The 19,588-nt window shown below is 45.3% G+C and overlaps 1 long non-coding RNA gene across 16 annotated transcripts in view; it reads left to right on the top strand.

The window, feature by feature from the left end:
- LOC106028060 (uncharacterized) overlaps positions 1 to 9,976 on the top strand; it is a 30,979-nt gene extending 21,003 nt beyond the window's left edge. For 6 of the 16 annotated variants that reach the window (XR_010039561.1, XR_010039559.1, XR_010039564.1 and 3 more), the window contains 2 exons: positions 409 to 687; positions 1,443 to 9,976. This is a non-coding gene — a long non-coding RNA (uncharacterized LOC106028060). The remainder of the gene's footprint in view (positions 1 to 408; positions 688 to 1,442) is intronic. The other 10 variants (XR_010039567.1, XR_010039565.1, XR_001201672.3 and 7 more) reach the window with 5 other exon arrangements.
- The last annotated feature ends 9,612 nt before the right edge of the window (positions 9,977 to 19,588 follow it).

Raw genomic sequence — 19,588 nt, 5'->3', positions numbered from 1 at the left:
CTGGAGAACAGAAGGAAATAATCCTTCAAGTAGATGCACCAGCATACACATGGCCCAAGACCACCACTGTGCATTGTTCCTCTGATCCTCTGCATATGACTGAGTCACAGACATGTGAGATGGAGCCGGTGCCATGTAGAAGTGGCTCCACGGTTTCCTCCAAGGTTCCCCAAGGGAATGAGTCCTCTTGTTGGCACCACTGAGAGAGGGCAGAACCCCCTAGAGGTGGGACCTGGTGGACCCTGATTAGGTGATGGAGTTACTGTTGTCCCCAGGAGGGATGAGTACACCTCCTTGGGGCAGGCCTGCTCTGTTCCCTGGCAGCAGACCTGGCCCTGAGCACCTCTTGCTTCCTTCTCACTGTGTGATGTCTCCTTACTCATGGGCTCGTACCGTGATGCTGCTCAGCATATTGTGATGGAGGCTGGAAGCCTTCACTACAGCCAAACATACCAGGGATCTGCCCTCATGTCTTCAAAAGTGTGAGCAAGCAAACTTTCTGTTCTTTGTGAATTCCCCAGCCTCAGATGTAGTGTTACAGCAATAGAAAATGAACTAACCTCTGATTCTCTCACAACCGACAGTGGTGAATGGCAACGAATAACCATACCAGGAACCCTTTGCACTGCATCACCATTGTATCATCCAGATGACCAGTTTCAGCACCACCTCTGGAACCAGCTAATGGTGAGTTATTAACAGTTTCTGGATAGCATATACCAGCTGTCACTTGGTGAAGACTTCTTGCACTCTTGAAAGTTTGTCTAAGGCCTATGCAAGAATTCAAATTCAACCTCAGATGGTAATGGTCTTTTTTCCTTTTTTCATATATATACAGATTTATCCACACAAAGGGTTCCTTCAGACAGAAAGCTCACATATCCATCCTTGCTGTTTGGTTTCGGGTCGAAGCCCACCAGACAATGTTCTTACTGCGTCCCCTGTGAGATCCTGGCAGCTATTCTCCCCACCTCAGATGCAGAGAATGTGATGCACAGCCAGAGCTGTATCTCACCACTGCAGAAAAGAGAAATAGCAGGCTGATTCCCTCCACGTTTCTACCCATTCTTTATCAAAATTCACTAGTAAAGCACCAGAAAAACAGAACCTCAACAGGAAGTCAAAACAGAAAGATCTGGAAAGGGAAGACTTGCAGTATCGTCATCCTCTTTCAAACCTTCCCACTTCAGCATACATTCATTCAGTCTCACATTCCTCAGTGTCTATCTCTCCCATTATCAAGATAAAATGATGTCAGTAGTATTAGACAATTGTGCAAATGTGTAAGGTGGTGTTTTTTTTTTTTTTTGGCATCTTTTTCATTTTTTTATTGGTACCAGGGACCGAAATCACGACTGCCTGATTGCAAGGCAGGCGCTTATGCCACTGAACTAAATCCCCAGCCCCGTAAGGTGGTTTTTATTTTATTGGTTGCTTTTTAGAAAATGAGGGTGATTCTTTGGGTGGAAACTTTGGAAAGAGTCACGAAAACGGTGATGAAAGTACCGCGTGAACGCTGCTCCATATCCTGAGAAACTCAGTGAACCATGACTACCTTGTTGTGGGGCCTGCACTCTTCCCTCTCTCTGGCCCCTCCACAGGATGTGTTCCTGGATGTATCCTGTAAGTTCTAAGACCTTTGGAAACTACTAATCAATGTTTTTCAAAATGTTGTCTAGCCTCTCATTTAGCCTCTATTTGAATGGACAGGTGGGAAGAGGTCAGAGTAGATCACATGCAGGGAGAATGATTGCTCAATTTCTAGGCATGTATGAGCTCTGAGAACCAATACTCATTTGTTTATTAAGTCAGAATAACCCACAGACTCCACTCAGGTCCTGGACACATACACACTATGCCACAGACAGCCAAAGAGTGGCCACTGGGAATATTTCCAGCAGTAGAAACTTTGGTATAAAATAATGACACTCTTCAGTTCCTTACAATAAAACTGTGTGGGTGGGGATGGATCCTGAGCTGTTTTCCATATAGAATCCAACAGTTAAAGTTACACAAACAGAAAGAAATGTTTTGCAAGTGGGCCACCTGCACACTTCAGCACCAGCGTAACTTCAGAACTTGTGAACAGTCGTCACATAAGTTTTCGACGCACTGCAGAAATAAAGTTCTTTTGCCCACCGTGATGTCACAACACTGACTGACAGGTTGCTGGGTCTGCTAAGGAACTTGGCAACAAGACTGCCTGGTGAGCCAGGAAAACTGCACTTTGGCCCTGGCAAAACAATGAACCCCATTTCTTGTGATTCTGCCTCATTTGTGTAACTACATAGCAAACATTTATTCAGCATCTGCTATTCTTATCATGACACACAAGATTTTGTAGTGTGAAAGCATCTGCATTAGAATAATATTCCAAGGAGGACCTATTTCACACTATGGTTCTCTCAGCAAACTTCTGCTTGGATTTCTGCAGCCAAACCCTGTCATTGGTCCGCCTGTGGGCACGGGCTCCTCGTCAGCCCTCTCAGCTTCCCTACATCTCCTCTCTGGAGTGTCTTATTCTCCTCTCAGATCTGCAATGCAGTCTATGTACATCAAGGTTTTGATCCTGCTCAAAGACCCCCTAGACATCTACTACCTAGATATCTTCTAAGCCTCCCTGTTTGTGCCCCATCATTAAGAAATGGGATCTTGCTGTCTGTTCCTCTAATTTGGCTGATTCCAATCAGCTGACAGTAAACAGAAGAGAAGGGAGGAACCATCTCCACTTCTGCTCTCCAGTGTTTGGTAAGCAGTCACTTCTGCACTGAGTCCATTCAAGACAGTGGGCAAAGAATTCCTCCTGTGGAGGGGAAGCAGGTATTGTGAGGATATTTTGCACCCAGTGGCTGTGGCAAAAGACCCTCAGACACCTGAATGCACACCTAAGAAGGGGCAAGTCTGGGAAGGGGTAGATGAGTGTCATGGTTTATGTCGGTGGCCCCCAGGCCTCATGCATTTGCATTATGCATTTGTGATTGGTTCATTGTCTAGGGCTTGTATTGGGGGTGTGAGTGCTACACTGGCCTAGTGGTGGAGTCAGGATGTAATAGCAGGAAGAAGGTGTGTCTTGCTCTCTTTTGCCTGTTTCCTCCTTGCTGTTTGCAGCCACCATGACCTATGACCCAGCCATGCCACCCTGCCTTGTAGCCAACTGAATGTGGCTGAAACCTCCAGAAGCTGTAAGAAATAAACCTTTCCTTTCCTAACTTTGGGCAGTGGGTATTTTGTCTCAGTGATGAGTAAAAACTAACTAAGTTAATGAGTCACAGGAAATGCTGCAGAAACCATGGGAAGAGTGAATCACTGAAAGAGGTGACTCACATTCTGTCCCCTCTGCCTACAGACACATGTTGGCTTCCCTTCCCTGGCCTAATTCTCACTGTCTTTTATGCTCAGCTTTGTGTGTTAACTTTGGAGAGATGACTTCTCTGGCTCCAGGTACCATGGCTAAGACATCCATGCCATGGTGCCGCCTCTTGTGGAGTCCTGACCCACTGTCAGAGAGTCATTAAATTTCCTTGTGACAACCATGCACGAGACTGGATCTTGCAAACCTCACGCATACTGAATACTAGGCTTGCAGAATGGAGACACAAACAGCATGCCGGTAAAGGTAAATCTGCATATCAAACAGACAGCAAATTACAGTTTTAATTTAAGCTTGTTCTGTCCACATTCCATCTGTAGAAAATCTCCTGGACTAGGACACCAGACAAGATGGGTGCCAATCTCAGTGAATGAATGAACAGAGTATTTCAAGGATATTCGGCCAACAGACCCGAAGGCAGATCCACATCTGATTTTAGCTCACTGCGGTGAATCCTGCACAACTTTATGCATTACTTTTTCCTGCAATGACAAAACACTAACGTGCACCAGCCTCAGAAGACCCCTGGGCTCTCCGTCTGATGCCATGACCATCATTCAGAACATTAAGATGGAAATTACAGAGCATTTCCGGCAATGAAGTTGTGATAAGCTTGCGGGAGGAATAACCTGATATCTAAACATCCTCATGTACCCAGGGTCTTTGTATTAAATCACACGCGGAAATGGCTGTATTGACACGGTGAATAGAACAGAACAACAGCTCGCTGTCCCAAGGTGATTATTTCCACCCTCACTTGGGCAGCTAGAAGGTCGCCTGTGACATCCATCACAGTAAAGCGAGTCCTTCTCCAGGTAAAAGGCCATGCCAGGGCTGGGTGCAGGCTGCTCCTTGGGAAGAGGTAACAGAGGATGCAGAGTCAGGGAGGTAAGCAGACAAGTACAGACAATGTGAAATTCAAACACGATTAAGATTCCACTACCTGTTTTCACTGCACATTTCCTTCCTTAAGGAGCATCATACCCTCAGGTCTGAATCTGTTTTCTTCAGCACAGATTTTCCTTTGTCTCTCACACAGTTTCTTGTCATAGTTTGCAAACTTGCTTAGCTGTCAGGAAGTACAGACAATCTAAATACGTAAGTTGGTGGTTACCTAGAGCCATTTAGCAAAAAGAGTTTTACGTGTCAGTTATGTAGCTTTTTACTTAGTTAGTTTTATTTTGTTAGAATTCTTTTTCTAAGAGCAAGTCTAGATTCACAGGTAAAGCAGAGGTATGGAAATGTCCCATACGAGCACCATCTTGGCCTGCTTCCTCACGGTCAGGAGAAAATGCCTGACAAACGCAACCTAAGAGTGAAGCTGCTGTGTGGCTCATGGCTTCGAAGGTTTCCGTCCACAGTCACTGTATCCACGGCAGAGCCACCATGGTAGAAGGGTGAGGAGGGGGAGAGCTGCTCACCTCAGGGAGGCCAGAAGCAGAGTGGGCTGGAATGAGCCAGAGCAGAAGGGCCAGGGATCGTACTCAAAGCTTATGACCCATTTTCTCCAAGCAGACCTCATCTCCTAGAGGCCCACTCAGCCGTGAACTCACCAGTGGTGTGTTTGCTGCCCTCACAGCCCAGTGAACACTCTAGGAATCCTATAGACCAACCAAGCTGGCACTGAAGACTCACCAGCACATGCCCCATGCTCACACACACACAGTGCTCCCCCTTGTCAGCCCTCCCATTCGCCATGGATGACCAACTTTCTTTGACACTTCCTTGTCACTCAGGGTCCACAGCTACAGTGAGTTTTGTTCTTGGTGTTGTATTTTCTGTATATTTGGACAAATGTAAAATGACACATACCTGTGTATTTCGTAGTGATATAAAGTTTATGGTGATATAAAAATAATACCCAGCCAGGGTCAGTATAATAAAATAATATCAGCCAGGCTCCTGGCTGTAATCTGAGCTATTTAGGGGTCTAAAGCAGGATTCCTTGATACTTCAAGGTCAACTTAGGAAACACAGTGAGACCCTATTTCAAAGTGCCTTGTCTGCAGTTTGGTTTGAGAAAAATAACAGGAAAGGATACTATTGTCATGAGTGTTTGTGTCGAGCCCTTGGAAGGGGTTTGGCATAGCTTCTTTTATCCCTGTCTTTCCATGAGCTGCTAAGGAAGAAATGGCAATTTTTCTCCATCTTTGGATAAACAGCACAATAGGAAGGTCAATCCTAACGGGTCACACAGGAAGTGAAGGTCCAAGCTTGGGTTTTACCAGAGTTTTTACCATAGTTCTTAAGAATCTGTGTCTCTAAGCACCACAAGGGGAATTCCAGATACTTTCCAAAGACCCACCTGGACAGGTGGAATGCTGAGAGTGTCCCTAATTTATAAAGCTCAGTAAACTCTGACCACATCCAGGAAGTCAGGAAAGACAAGGGCCCCCAGGTTGAGGGAGTCTTGATTTGTTTAGGAGGCCTAGTGAATGGGTCTCCCTCTGAAGCTGGATATGGCTTTTCTCACATGTATCTTTGTTTCCCATCTTACCAAAAAGACTCTGGGACAAACTTGACTTTTAAGAGGCAAATACTGTCCTTAATTTCCTTTAACCCAAGGCTGAGTGTCACTCAGGACGTGGAATTGCTTGATTTCACTCACAGTGCTGAAGCTCCAATCTGCAAGGCTGCTTAACAAGATGATGACCTCGGAGTCTAGAAAGCCCTGGGATACTGGGACTTGTGTGTTGGCCCTACTACAGCTTCACATTAAGGTGCAGACAGGGATACACCAGGTGGATCTAGGCTGCAGAGGGCTTCGCTTGGCTCTGTCTGGGTTAACATCCTCACCCTCTCCCCTGGGCCTGTGGTCACTTGTACTTCTCACTTGGTTCCAGAATTTAGGGTGCTTGAGAGCTCTATGAGCATTGCATGTTTCCTGTGCCTTTACATGTATACAGACACACTGGTTAATGTTTATAAGTATTCTCATGTGACACTTAAATACAAGTATTTCATTAGGAAGACCAGACAGCTCTTCCTTCTTTGGAGATGTTGGGGAGATTCCTTCCTTGATGGCTCCAGAAGAACACTGCTCTGTCCAGACATGGGCTGCTGAGTAATTCTGATGCACAGCTGACATCCTCTGGGACACAGCACCCTTGGGAATGAGCCCTGTGGATGGAACTCAAGCTCACCCTCCTTTAAAGGCAGAAAAGGGAAAAATAGGCTTAATGAAGCCTTCTGTAATCTCTTAAGAGCTGATATGTTTAATTTGGTAATTATTACTAAAATAAATGATTACTAATAAGTGAGGTTTTTGCAACTTGGTGATGAGGTAGGATTCCGTTTGTTTTTTTTTTTTTTTTTTTTCAGCTGTGGATAATTAACTGTGAAGGGAGCAATTATAGATCTTCTAAGTAAAAATCAAATTAAATAATTATATCACTTAGTTAAGTATAAAATATTTTCCTCATTCGTTTTCATAATTAAGAATACTAATCTAAAACTATTGAATGGCATGAGTATGTGATGTAATTATACTTTATGGTCAGGAAGAAAATGAAGACAGGAAAGGCTGACACACATCAGCGTGGAGCTAACAGATCAGCCAGAAGTCCGGAAATTTGGGTCCAACAAACCTGGAATCTGTGACTAGAAAGCTTTCTGAAGTCACCCTGTGATCCTCAAGAAATTCAAACTCAATGATCCCTTCAGTCAAAATTAGGTCTATGTACAAATCAAAGGGAGAGAGAGAGGGAGAGCGAAAGAGAGGGAGAAAACTATGCTCCTCTTTTACTAGTTGAATGACACATGAAAATAAGCAAAGTGTAGAAAAGTTGAGCAACACAATCAATCAGACACAAATGACATCTGGTAACTGCTCCACATCCAAAGAGCAGGATAAACATTCGTCTTAGGCATGGATGGAGCTTTTATCACTACAAACCAAACTCTGGGTCCTAAGAGATGTATCAATAAATTGGAGAAAGGATTCAAATAACATAACAGTTGCATTTCGTAGTCAAAATGGAAATATAAAATAAGTCCATAAATGCTTGGAAATTAAATAACACAATTTTAAAGAAGATCTCAAGCCAGAAATTGTAAGGTAGCGTGCAATGAACAGAAATGAAGAAGCAATATATCAAAATTCATGTGGTAATGTTAAAGCAGTGCTCAGGGGATCTGTGTTTCAAGATGTGTTCAATATGGCTTATTATCGGAAAAATAAAAATCGTGGCACCAGTGTAATAGACCTCCAGCCCAATCAGGATGAATTATCAGAAATTCAAAAAAATCCTCCACAAAAAACAAAACCAATCAAAAACACAACAATGAATATTGGAGAAGATGTGCAAGGCGGGGTGAGTTTTCATATATTGTTCTTGGGAAGATAAACTAGTACAAATGCTACTGATGACACTAGGGAGGATCCCCAAAATATTTCAAAGCTTAGCTCCATCCAACAACCGGGTGTGCGTCCAGAGGAAAAGAAATGAAAGGGCTGACAAGACACCCCCACTCTCAGTTTATGAGGCACTGTTCACAGCAGCCAAGGTATGGACATGTTGGGAGCCGTGGCACTGTCAAGTCATCAGACGCGGTGATTGCGAGGCCTGTGGGAAAGTACAAAAGCCTGGGCTAGATTACCCCTCTCATCGAGCCCGCCTGTGTGGCACCTGTTTCTTATCACCCCACTAAGTTCCCGCCTCACAGGGTAGTCTGCCTAGCTATTAATCCTATATATAGCCAGTGCCTCCACCCCCGAGAGAGAGAGAGACTGAAGCACAAAAGGAGCCGCGGGGAGCGGACCGGTAGAGGCTTCGGGGCAGACTGAAGCACGGAAGGAGCCGCGGAGAGCGGACCGGTAGAGGCTTCGGGGCAGACTGTATAAGGAGAGAATAAAGAAAAGCCTGACCACCGCCAGACCTTGTCGTGTGTCTTTCCTGCCGGCCGGGAGCGGACATCGACATTTGGTGGCCCGCACGGGGATTGATCAACCCCGAGACGCGGCGGTGGACTGCATTCTCCTACACAGTGCTGCAGCTGCAGGACAGGTGAGTAGAGGATAAGCCTGGGCCCTGGGTGGCGCGCACCTACAGGGTTTGTAGACTCCTCTCAACCTCACGCGTAAGTGGCGGGTTTCTTGGGCCTCACGCGGTGAGTATGAAACATAACACCAGAACTTAAGGTAATAAAAGAGTGTAAAACATAAACATAGAAGTAAAAATAACAGAAGATATATTAAAAATGGGAAACATGCCAAGTAAAGATACACAGCCTTGGTGTTGGTCCTTCGGAGACTCCTAAAGTCCAAGGACCTCAAGGTGGGGCGTAAGACTTTAGAAAATTTCCTTGCAGAGATTGACAGCTTTGCTCCCTGGTTTCTGCCTACAGGGCATGTAAACCTGCCCTCCTGGGAAAAGTTGGGCAGAGACCTTTCCCTAGCAGAGCGGGAGGGTAGAGCTTCAGTCTCTGCTCGTCCATTGTGGGAAATGATACACACGTGCCTAAAGAGTGAGGGTAGTTACGGGGGGAGCTCTCAAGAACTTGTAGAAGTACGCGAGGTGTTTGAACAGGCACAGTGAGGAAGCTCCCGACCGAGAAGGGTCCGTCAAGGAGGGCAGAGATACAAAAGAGGAAGCCGAGGCGCGGTTTGTGTCTTTCCGCAGGAATCGGGACGAGAACCAATGTGGGTCCCAGAGAGGTTGACGCGACAAGTCCCTCGACTGAAGATCAGGCCTGTTCCACCAGAGGCCAACCGCAGACCCAACAACAAGATGAGCCCTAAAAGAACTGCAGGACAATCCCTTTTTGGGGGCCTGGAACGGCTTGCTCCCCTATGTGCTACCCTTGTATACGCATGGCTCGCTCGCATGGCCTACGACCGCGTTTAAAAGTGACAGGCTTCCCACATTCTCCTCCCTAGACAACAACATGTAGCAGGGTGGGTGAGTCAATGACGGGTAAGAGCGTGCCTCCCCAGCACGACTCAACCTAAGCCAGGCCCTACCCCGTTCCGCTCGAAAGCCGCTGGATTGTTAGATAAATTTCTCTCCGAGGGGATTCGTGGAGAGAAATGAGTGCATGCCTATGTGCAACCAGGTTCCGTCCGGTTCATTCCTGGCCCTAGAAAAAAGGACGAGGGCCTCGGGGCCTTGGTGGACCCTGGGACGGCCGACCAGGGTCTACGCTAAGGGCCTACGGTGGGCCTCAGTTCGGGGCATAGGCCTCTGCACTCTATCCAGGACGGGCTGCGATGCGCGTAGCCATCATTTAAAATAAAATAGGGGGAGATGTTGGGAGCCGTGGCACTGTCAAGTCATCAGACGCGGTGATTGCGAGGCCTGTGGGAAAGTACAAAAGCCTGGGCTAGATTACCCCTCTCATCGAGCCCGCCTGTGTGGCACCTGTTTCTTATCACCCCACTAAGTTCCCGCCTCACAGGGTAGTCTGCCTAGCTATTAATCCTATATATAGCCAGTGCCTCCACCCCCGAGAGAGAGAGAGACTGAAGCACAAAAGGAGCCGCGGGGAGCGGACCGGTAGAGGCTTCGGGGCAGACTGAAGCACGGAAGGAGCCGCGGAGAGCGGACCGGTAGAGGCTTCGGGGCAGACTGTATAAGGAGAGAATAAAGAAAAGCCTGACCACCGCCAGACCTTGTCGTGTGTCTTTCCTGCCGGCCGGGAGCGGACATCGACATGGACATCGACACACTTGGTGTCCAGCCACGGGTGCATGCACTGAGAAATTACGGCAGAAGGCCTTGGGTAGGTCCTGTGCGGCCACAGACTGGATGGAGTCATTCAGAAACTGCAGGATATTAGATGTGAAGTAAGCCAGGCAGAGACAAAAAAAAAAAAAAACTCTGCACAATCTTGAAATGTGGAATCTAAAAAGTCCAATCTCATGAAAACACAGAGCATTACCGCAAGCTTGACAGGTGGAAAGGCAAAGCGGGTGGAGAGGTTTAGACTGGGTACACAGAGAAAAACAAGAAGGTGAGTAAATTCTGATGACCTATTAATCCCTGGGCTTATAATAATTAACAGAAATGAAGCAAATAGTCCCAAACAGCAAAAGGAGGAGTGTGAAGAGTCATGGCTAAGGGGTCCCCATGCATGAGCAGCCAGATTCACAGCAGAGCCACCATGGCAGAAGGGTGTGGCGGGGAGAAGTGGCTTAGGTCACGGTGGCCTGGAAGCAGAGTGGGAGAAAGGCAAGAGAGGAGGGGGCCCATGACAGCACAGAAACCCAGAGTTGGGCCTCCGTGACCCCTAGAGACCCCAGAAGTGTGCTCCCCACTTCCTTGGGAACATTCCAAGCCAGTGAAGCTGCTGCTCCCTCCTGGCCACTAGGACTCCTACACACCCAGCTTACTACTTTCTTCCCTAAGACTCGATTCCTCGCGTGGCAAAACAGTTGCCGTGGATCCAGGCTTCAGGCTCCACAAACAGTGCAGTGTCATTTACCAGATGTGAGACAAGAGAGTCACACACACAGTGTTGGTTTTAATCAGACAGCTGATTTTTGTCCCCAGAGCCAACGAGGTCTGACCTCTTGTGTCCTGTTGTCTAGGAGTGACCCACAGCTTGTCCCCAGCCCATGGAAGGGTTCTGGATTCGAAAATGTGTGGGAGCACTGGGTTGGACCAGTCACGGTGGACCCACTGGGTGTAAAGGAGCCCGGGAGAACTGAGGCTTGGTTTGTAAACAGGGAGAAGGTGAGGATGTTGCTGAGGGGGGATTGAAGGATGAGGAGGATCTTAGAGTAAATTTAATCACAGTGGAGCTTCCTGTGGGTTAGGAGAGGATGCGGAAAGCTGTCCTTCAGGAAGGGATGCAGACGATCCAGGCTCTTCCCACCGTGCTACTCCCCAGAGCTTTTAGGTTTTATTTTGACACAAGATCTTCCTAAATTCCTAAGTGCCCAAGCAAGGTTCTGGCTTATGGTTCTGCCAACTCAGGCTCCCAGAGTGCTGGTATTACAGGTGTCGGCACCAGGAGGAGAGAATGCAGGGGAAGATTAGCTACTTCCTCAGTCTAAACTTCAGTTTCCTTTCTGCCCATGTCTACTCTAAAGAAAGGAATGCTTTGCAATAAGCATTACTATCATTAAGTTACATCAATCCATAAGCATGTAACAGGACATTTTTATGTGAGAAAAGGTAGATGTTTCATGGAAAAATAAAATGAAATTTCAGAACAAAATAATGGGAGAAGAGCAATAGTTAATACACTGCATATTGTTATCTTCAAAGTAGTTTCTCAGAGTACAAGACACAGACAAAATTCTCCAGACAAAGGAAGTCCTTTCAATACAATTTAGTTTTAAGTGTGGGCAGATAGATTTCCTCACAGCTGCCTGAGATAATCAAGAGCTAGGAAGCTACATTTTAATTAGAAGGGAGAAAGTTTTCTTTCTGTTAAAAACAAGCTAGCTTGATTTGACTACCAATTATGTCAATTTTCCAGATTAAATGTGATCAGTTAAGAGTAAATCATATTTCACAGTCATTTAAAGAGAGCAAAGTTGATCACTGCGAGGGGGCTTATGGCTATGTGTATAAAGTTCACAATGAGCCAAGTGTACCCCTAAAGTAATATGCAAGGCTTGTGCACCTCGATGGTACTAATTTTACAAAAGCTACATCTGCTTCTGTGGATGACTCAGTCGTGACGTGCCAGGCATCTGTGTAAAATCAGCCGAGATGAGCTCATTTTGGCTGCATTAATAGCTAAATATCCGATGAGATGCATCAGGAATGATTACCAGAGTCATCCAGAACCTTCTGCTGTAGATGGGAAGCTGCTAAGCAGTGATTCACATATCTGTGACTTTTGAAAGGGATAAAACTCCACGCCGTCCTCCGAGGCGTGAGCCCAAGTGAAGTTAGACAGAAAAGGGCACAGCCAGGTTCCACTCTGATGCTTCCAGGAGCCCCGGTCTACCAAGGGAGAGGTCAGGAGGTTAAGCAGTGTGGGCCTGTTGGACACACTGCAGCCTTTTGCAAAGTGTTGTCCACTACTGTTCTTTAAAAAAAATATATATTCATTTTATTTTTAAACATTTTAACACAAATATGCACCTATTAGATAAGTAATTAAAAATCACACACAAAAAAAACCTTTACAGTTCTGGATAAAAGATGATACCGTACTGGAGAATTTCTCTCTCTAAGCAAATATAAAACACATAGACCCTGAGCATGTGAGCTCACACATGTGGGCTTTAACTGCAGCGATGTCCTCAGTTACAAGCAGCACATTCACAAGCAGCATTTCCAAATATACATGCATAGTAAAAATGAGGGGGTTTCTCTGTTTTCCTGTTGCTCGGTTCTCCTTTAGAGGTGACGTGATTCATGTGCCCCTGACCAGCTGGCACCACTGTTGTGAGCTCCTCCCTGTCCCTGAGGAAGTGGCCATAAAGCTAGGGCTCTGCGCCTCGGTGCTCCACTAACTCAGCTTCCTGAGCTGCTCTGGAATTAGTCACCAGTAAAATCCACCCTGATAAATGCCTCCCTTGGCTTGAAATCCATAACCACTAGCATAAAAAATTTTCCAGGTTCCTCTACTTTGGGTGAGTGTGTTGTTGCCCTAAATGGGCTCACCTGGATGTAAGCTGACCACCTGCAGGAGACCTTTGCCCCTCACTGTACGCTGGGGGCTGGGACGGGTCAGTGAAGGAGACTTTGGTAAAACCACAAGAAACAAAGATGGCACCAACCCTTATTCAAGAAATTGACTAATACTTCCCAGAATCATTTCCTCTGAAGATGGGCGCGCAGGTGGCTGCAGTTTATTTCAGTTAAATTTTACCCTCTTGCTTCCACTTTTCTTTCCTCACTGACAGATCTGTAACAGAACTGCTAATGTGCAAGTGTTTATGTGCCTCCCTTTCTCTAGGCCTGTGTTCTTCACCTCCACCCTGGAGATTTTAATCCGAAATGTAACTACCACCTGCCAGAAACCTGGAAAACAAAATAATTAATGCATTTCCTTGTTGTTTAAAGAAAAACGTATGTCTAAGTGGATCACTTTTGGAAAATTAGGAGCAGGGAGAGATCGTTAGTTTACATTGTGGAATTGTGCAGAACTCTTCTTTCAGGGCCTCAGCTATCATTATAAACAACATTCTTTTTTCTTGGAAATGTCAAGATGGAATTCTTAAACTTCTCCATGAAACAACAGAAAGACAGAGGGCAGCTCATGCAAAAAATTAATTAAAAAATTAAATCTGTGGAACAACACTGAACAATCACAAATGTGGTAAGACTTCTTGCAGTCCAGTCCCTGGAATACTTTTTCTCCTCTTGCAGAAATAAATGCTAGAGGACTCCGATGAGAGCTTACAAAACCAAAGGAAGAGAAGGAATGCATGAGGTAGAGAGGGCTGCCACACTGCCCTTGTCTCATGCAGGTGGGGCACAACTGGGCAGCTGGGATTTCCAAGGCTGGACACAACCCACACCCCTATCACTACCTGCACAACTCCCACCGCTCTGCCACTGCAGTGCCATCTCTTCAGTCAGCATCTGAGAGGTGATTGCTCAGTTCTGTCCACCTGGAGATGCCTGTTTATCATTGTAATAGGCTCATTTATGCAGTGGGATTTTAAGACCATGGCACAGGTGAGACAGTGTTTTGAAGGATCTTCTATTGAAGGTGGCTGTCCTGTGCACTGTGAGCTATGGCATTTCTGCTCTCTGCCCACAAGATGCAATAATCCCTTCTACTTTGTGACATTCAGAACTGTTTTCAGATGTTTCCAAAAGTACCTGGAAAGCAGCATGGGCCCAATGTTAGATGTGCTGCTGTTGATGACTTAGTCATTGGCTGGGTTTTATCAGGAAGAGTTGTGGTTCCTTATAATGTAGTACAGCAGCTTAGCCAGGGAGGGCTGGCACTGCACAGGCTTCTCGCAGCTGATAAGGGAAGAGGTGTCCCCCATTGTGGAGTTCAGCCCAAGCCATGCAGCATTTGACGAGCTGTGATTCAGTCCCCAAACACTGTGACCACTGTGCTCTTCCTGTAGTTTCACCCCCATCAGGAACTCCATTGCTAAGTTTCTGTCTGAGGTCCTGGGTGGATTCTCCTCAGGTGCTTCTTCCTGCTCTTCTTTATGAGGGAAGAGGAAGCAGATTCCTGCAGACACCATCCCCCATGCTGATTCAGTTCCTTGAACTTTCCCTCTTCCCTTCCTCCCCCAGCCCAGAAGCCATTAAACTGCAGGAGTCTGTGTGTTGTGCAGGGCTCTTCAGATGGTGAAGAAAAATAGGGGATAGCTTTCTATACTGCACAGAGCTTCATATTTCAAATCCAGGCTTCCCCTGGTAACCTGCCCTGGACCAGGTACACTGCCCTGAACCTGGTAATCTGCCCCAGACCTGGTAACCTTCCCTAGACCTGGTAACCCGCCCAGGACCTAGTAACTCGCCCCAGACCTGGTAACCTGCCCAGGACCTGGTAACCTGCCTAGTACCTGGTAATCGACCCTGACCTGATACACCCTTTGCCAGAGATGGGCTCAGCACTGTCTGCACTGACCGGCATCTCTGTGGCCTCAGTCACAGCTCCAGGATCTGGGAGTGCATGGGACTCTCTTTCCTCTGGGCCCCGTCCTGTCTTGAAGGCTCCCCAATTATATCCTGTCAATTTTCTCTGAGCGTGGGTCATTCTGGAGTCTGTAAGTTACCTGTACTCACACTCAGTGTTTGCCATGGCAGCCACTCACTGAAATGCTCTTCTTTGTCCATGCGAACTCCTACCCCTCCCCTCCACGTGCTCCCTGGGCCTGGACCTTTGCAGTCACCTGAACACCTCTTCCACGGTATACTCGGTCTGGTACTGCCAAGCACTGTGCACAGAGGGATGGCAGTGATCTGGGTGAAATGTAAACTATTTCCTTGCTCCCATGCATGGAAGCCTACCAATGATTCTCTTGTTGCCTGTAACATCATGAGTCCTACACAACTTCTCTGGGGTGCTGTTCATTGGCCTCTCCATTGCGTGCCAAGATCCTGGATTTCTGCATCTTCCTCAGTCACTCCAAGCTGTGCTTAATGCAGGAACTTTGCATTTGCTGTTCCCTTTTCCTGCAATTCTTTTCCTTTCAGACTAGCGTGTCTGGTTTTTGCATCTTCCTTACCCCTGCTCAAATGTTACCTCACCAGAACAACCCTGGACCAAAAATACTACATAAAAGCACCACACCTCTCCAGCCATTTCCATCCCTTTGCTCTAGCTCATCAACTTCCTGTTCCCAGGACTCTCTGGAATCATCCTCTTCACTGGCTTTCTCAGCGATGACCATACACGAAAGGTCAGGTCCCTAACAGTAGTGACCTTGCTGGCTTTATTCCGTCACATCCCCAGCAGCTGACCAGTGGAGAGTGGGCCCCTGTGAGTATTGGTATGATGATGACTGTTTTCCAAAAACTACATTTCTCAAGAATGATGATAAATTCCTACAATTACCATTAATTCTTCCGGTTTTAGGCTCATGTCACCCGTCTCCTGCCCAGCACAATTTCTAGCCAAAGGCAGCTGTCCAGCATGTACTTTTGGAGACAGATGGTACTTAGTCATGGCCTTGGGCTGACTTTGGGCAGTGAAGTTGAGGCATACACCACCCAGCAGCACTGCTTGGCTCTGTGATGTTCTTCCTTAACTCTACATAAGGGATCCTCTGGTGCGACAGAGTCTTAATCCACTTGGGTACCTACAGTGAGGGCACTTCCCCTCCTAATATCCAAATCCCAGGTTGAATATGTGGCAGAATCATAAACTACTTTTCATTTGTGTTCATATTTTGTGCTATGAGCATGTGGAACTATCACTTCTCCATCCTCCCATCACAGCCCTGTACTAAATACTGTATCAGTGTAGTGAACACAGACATGAACAAGATGGCCTCTTTCTCTCAAGGAAATTAATGTCTGTAGAGAACAATGGATACAAACCCATAGGAGATGCCTGTATGATTCACACAGCCAAAGGACTGCAAACTGGGTATGGTCGGGTTCCCAGCTCATAGTGTGTTTCTCCAAACATGCATTCACTTTTCTTCTCCAAAAGAGTGGGCCATTGTTGTGTATCTCCCCTTCCTGACCTTAGGAAACTCTTTCATGTTTTGTGTTTTTATTATCATCATCAACCACATAAATGACGAGAGTGAAAATCACTTGGCCTCCACCCAACAAAGACATCTGTGGGTTCTCTTTATTCCCTTCTCTCAGCCTTCTATGCACAGACAAGATTTAACAAAGATTTAACTGAGCAACATCTTGGCGAAAGAGCATCGTTTTCGGTGTTTACAGGCAGTACTGCAAAGTCACTGTTCACCTGGAAATCTGTTTGCGTTATGCAGACCTTGGCTTCTGTAAGCCTGTGCTTCTGAAAGTATCTGAGAGAAATGAAACATCAGAAGTTTACAAGCAACGTGAGACGTGATGGAATTAGTAAAACAGATGTGGGCTCATGTGTGTGTGCCACTGCTCTCCAAAGCCATGTTGGTGTTTATGTGTTAACCTGGTCACAGGTGATCCATCTCACATGAGGACCAGCTCCATAGAAACTGAGACCTTGCCAGTCACTAGCCACTGTGTCTGTGATTGGAAGAAAGGACACTGAAGTGGTGAGAATGGGTTTGTGGAGGACCTAAGTAAGATGAATGCTTCTTTGGTGGTATTTTTCAATGTAAATGCATAATTATTTTATTTAAAAATAAAATATACTGAAATATGTGCTTTTTCATTGCTTGTCTTAGGTTTCCCATTTGAGAGATCTTACATCTTTACCATCAAGCTGGATAGGAGCAGAATGGACTGTGCAGAGGTGTTCAGGATGGGGAGTTCTCCTGCACGGTCTTGTCCATTTGTTCTGTCATCCGGGCCATAGTGAGCCAATGCATTCAAGACCATGTTTGATGTCCAAGAGTGATTGATCAGCAGTGCCTTTTGGGCCTACTGGAGGAACAAGCAAAAACCATTGTATTCTGCATCTTCGACTTAATTTTAGAACACTAGATAATAAATAGCATTGGTAATAGAGATGATATCTCCCAAGGTTTTACCCCATACTGATATTAATGCTAAAAATATTACAAAAAAAGTCATGTTTCTAAGTAAGTAATTGGAGAGCTGAACATAACAAATTCTACCCTAGGATGAAAATTACACCAATTGGATTCTTTTCCTTGGGAGCAACAGGGAACCTATTAAAAACATTAATCTGATAAGCCACAAAGCAAATTAGATTGATTAGTTACTGTACATTTTAAATTTAAATATAATCTCTGTTATTCAGAGAAATAATGTGTATCAATAACTTAGATTTGCAGGTAGATGATGTGGAAATAATCATCTAGAGTATCTTTCTTTTTTAGTGTCTCTTTTAACTAGTATGGTTGGAATACATAACAAACACATTGATCGTGTTGAATTAGTACATATATATATATATATATATATATATATACATATATATGTATATATATATGTATATATATATATATATATATATATATATATATAACATTTTGATCTTTTTTTAGTTCCCCAAGTTTACCTTTTAAAAATAAAGTGATATTTTAAAATTCATGTAAGCAACCTTTAATTAGGCCACAAATATAATTTTGTCTTTACACTCAGAGGGAAAAAACACTCATTGTATGGGAATATAAATAAGATAGAAAATAGATTTTTTATTTTCCTTTGAAGATTGAAGATTTGACAGAAGAGTTTGTATCCAAATATGAATTCAGAAAGCAAGTATCTGGTTCAATGATTTCATCATACATCATCTTCCATGTTTAGCTTTTCACTTTCTGACAAGCTTGCAGTTGAAACAAGCAACCTTAATTGTTAGGTTCCATCATTGTTAGCTGGTTCCCAGCAGCCTGCCCCTTTTAAGACTCACAGAGACAGTCATGTTCTTAGTGTACAAGGGTAAGCAATCACTAGAGGTTGTTGGGGAAAATCGTGTCACAGTAACTCATTTTTAAGTTTCCAGAATGCTATTAATTATTTTGATGGCAATGTTAACTGTCAACTTGCTTGGTTCGAGAAACAACTAGGGAACTCATCAAGCACACTTTGGAGTGTGCCTAGGGGGTGTTTCTAGAGGTGACTGGCATGAATGAGAGAAAACTGAGCAGGAGACAGCACAGTCCAACACCTGGGAGCTGGGGTGAAACATAACCAGATGGCAGAGTAAGCGGCTCCTGCCATTCCTGCTTCTCCGCCCCCTGTGCTCTGTGAGGTGAGCATCCTGCCCTGCCCCAGCTCCTGCTGTGCTGTTTCTGCCTCACCATGTGCCTGGAAGTGATGGAGCCATTTGGCCAAGGACTGAACCCTCTGACACCGTGAGTCACAACAAACCTTTCAGCCATTAACTTGTTTTTCTCAGGTATCTTGTCCAGCAGCAGGAATCTGGTTGCTATAAGTATGATCCACAGAACCACCCTTAATCTTTAGTGCCCACTCCCTGTGTTTGAATCGCTGTCCAGAAAATACCTTCCTCCATGCATGTGAATAACTTCTTAAGCAGTGAAATTCACTTTTGTAGATATATAGCAAATGCAAAGAGTCTTTCTTAGTGATTTGAAGACATATCCCCTATTTTTCTATACTGGTACACTCTCTGATAGGTGTTTTCTGACCTTAAAGTTTCTTTTGGTATTTATCTCATTCAGTCTTTGCTTACAGAGGAACCACCTGTGCTCTGTTGCATGTGTACTGTGGGCTGTGAGTTTTCAGCTGATTTACAATATACGTATCTATTATTTTCTTCTTCACAAATGAAATCTCCAATTTTCCTAGCTGTGCAGAATCACCATTGCTCCATCCTGCACTCTGTGCAGCTCTCTATTGTCACAAGACTGAAGTTCATCAGTAGGATGTAGGAACACAATGCATGCATTTTCTTGGCCTCGGTTTTGAAAGATAGAACATATTCTCCTCTCGCTCTGTTCCCATTTCCTCACTAGCTATAAAAAGGAAGCGATGACCACCTAGGAAGGCTTATGTAATGATACCAGAGGCCAAACCACTCAGAGCTGGTGGTGATGTCAGAACCGGAAGTCAGACTTCCCACCAGGTCTCTGGTCAGGGTGGTGACAGAAACAGATAACAGAGTTTCGGAAGCCAACAGTGGTACCATTCCTAGGAGAGCCAGTATTTTACCCTAACCGGCAAGAGGGGAAGCTGTGAGATGGTCCTTCTGCACTGAAGACAGCTTTAAACTCCTGAGGAACCCATCAGGGTC

Source organism: Cavia porcellus, unplaced genomic scaffold (genome assembly GCF_034190915.1).
Source record: "Cavia porcellus strain 051 isolate PalLab524CR breed Dunkin Hartley unplaced genomic scaffold, mCavPor4.1 scaffold_16, whole genome shotgun sequence".
NCBI classification, from domain to species: Eukaryota; Metazoa; Chordata; class Mammalia; order Rodentia; family Caviidae; genus Cavia; species Cavia porcellus.
This window is presented reverse-complemented; position numbering and strand designations above follow the sequence as displayed.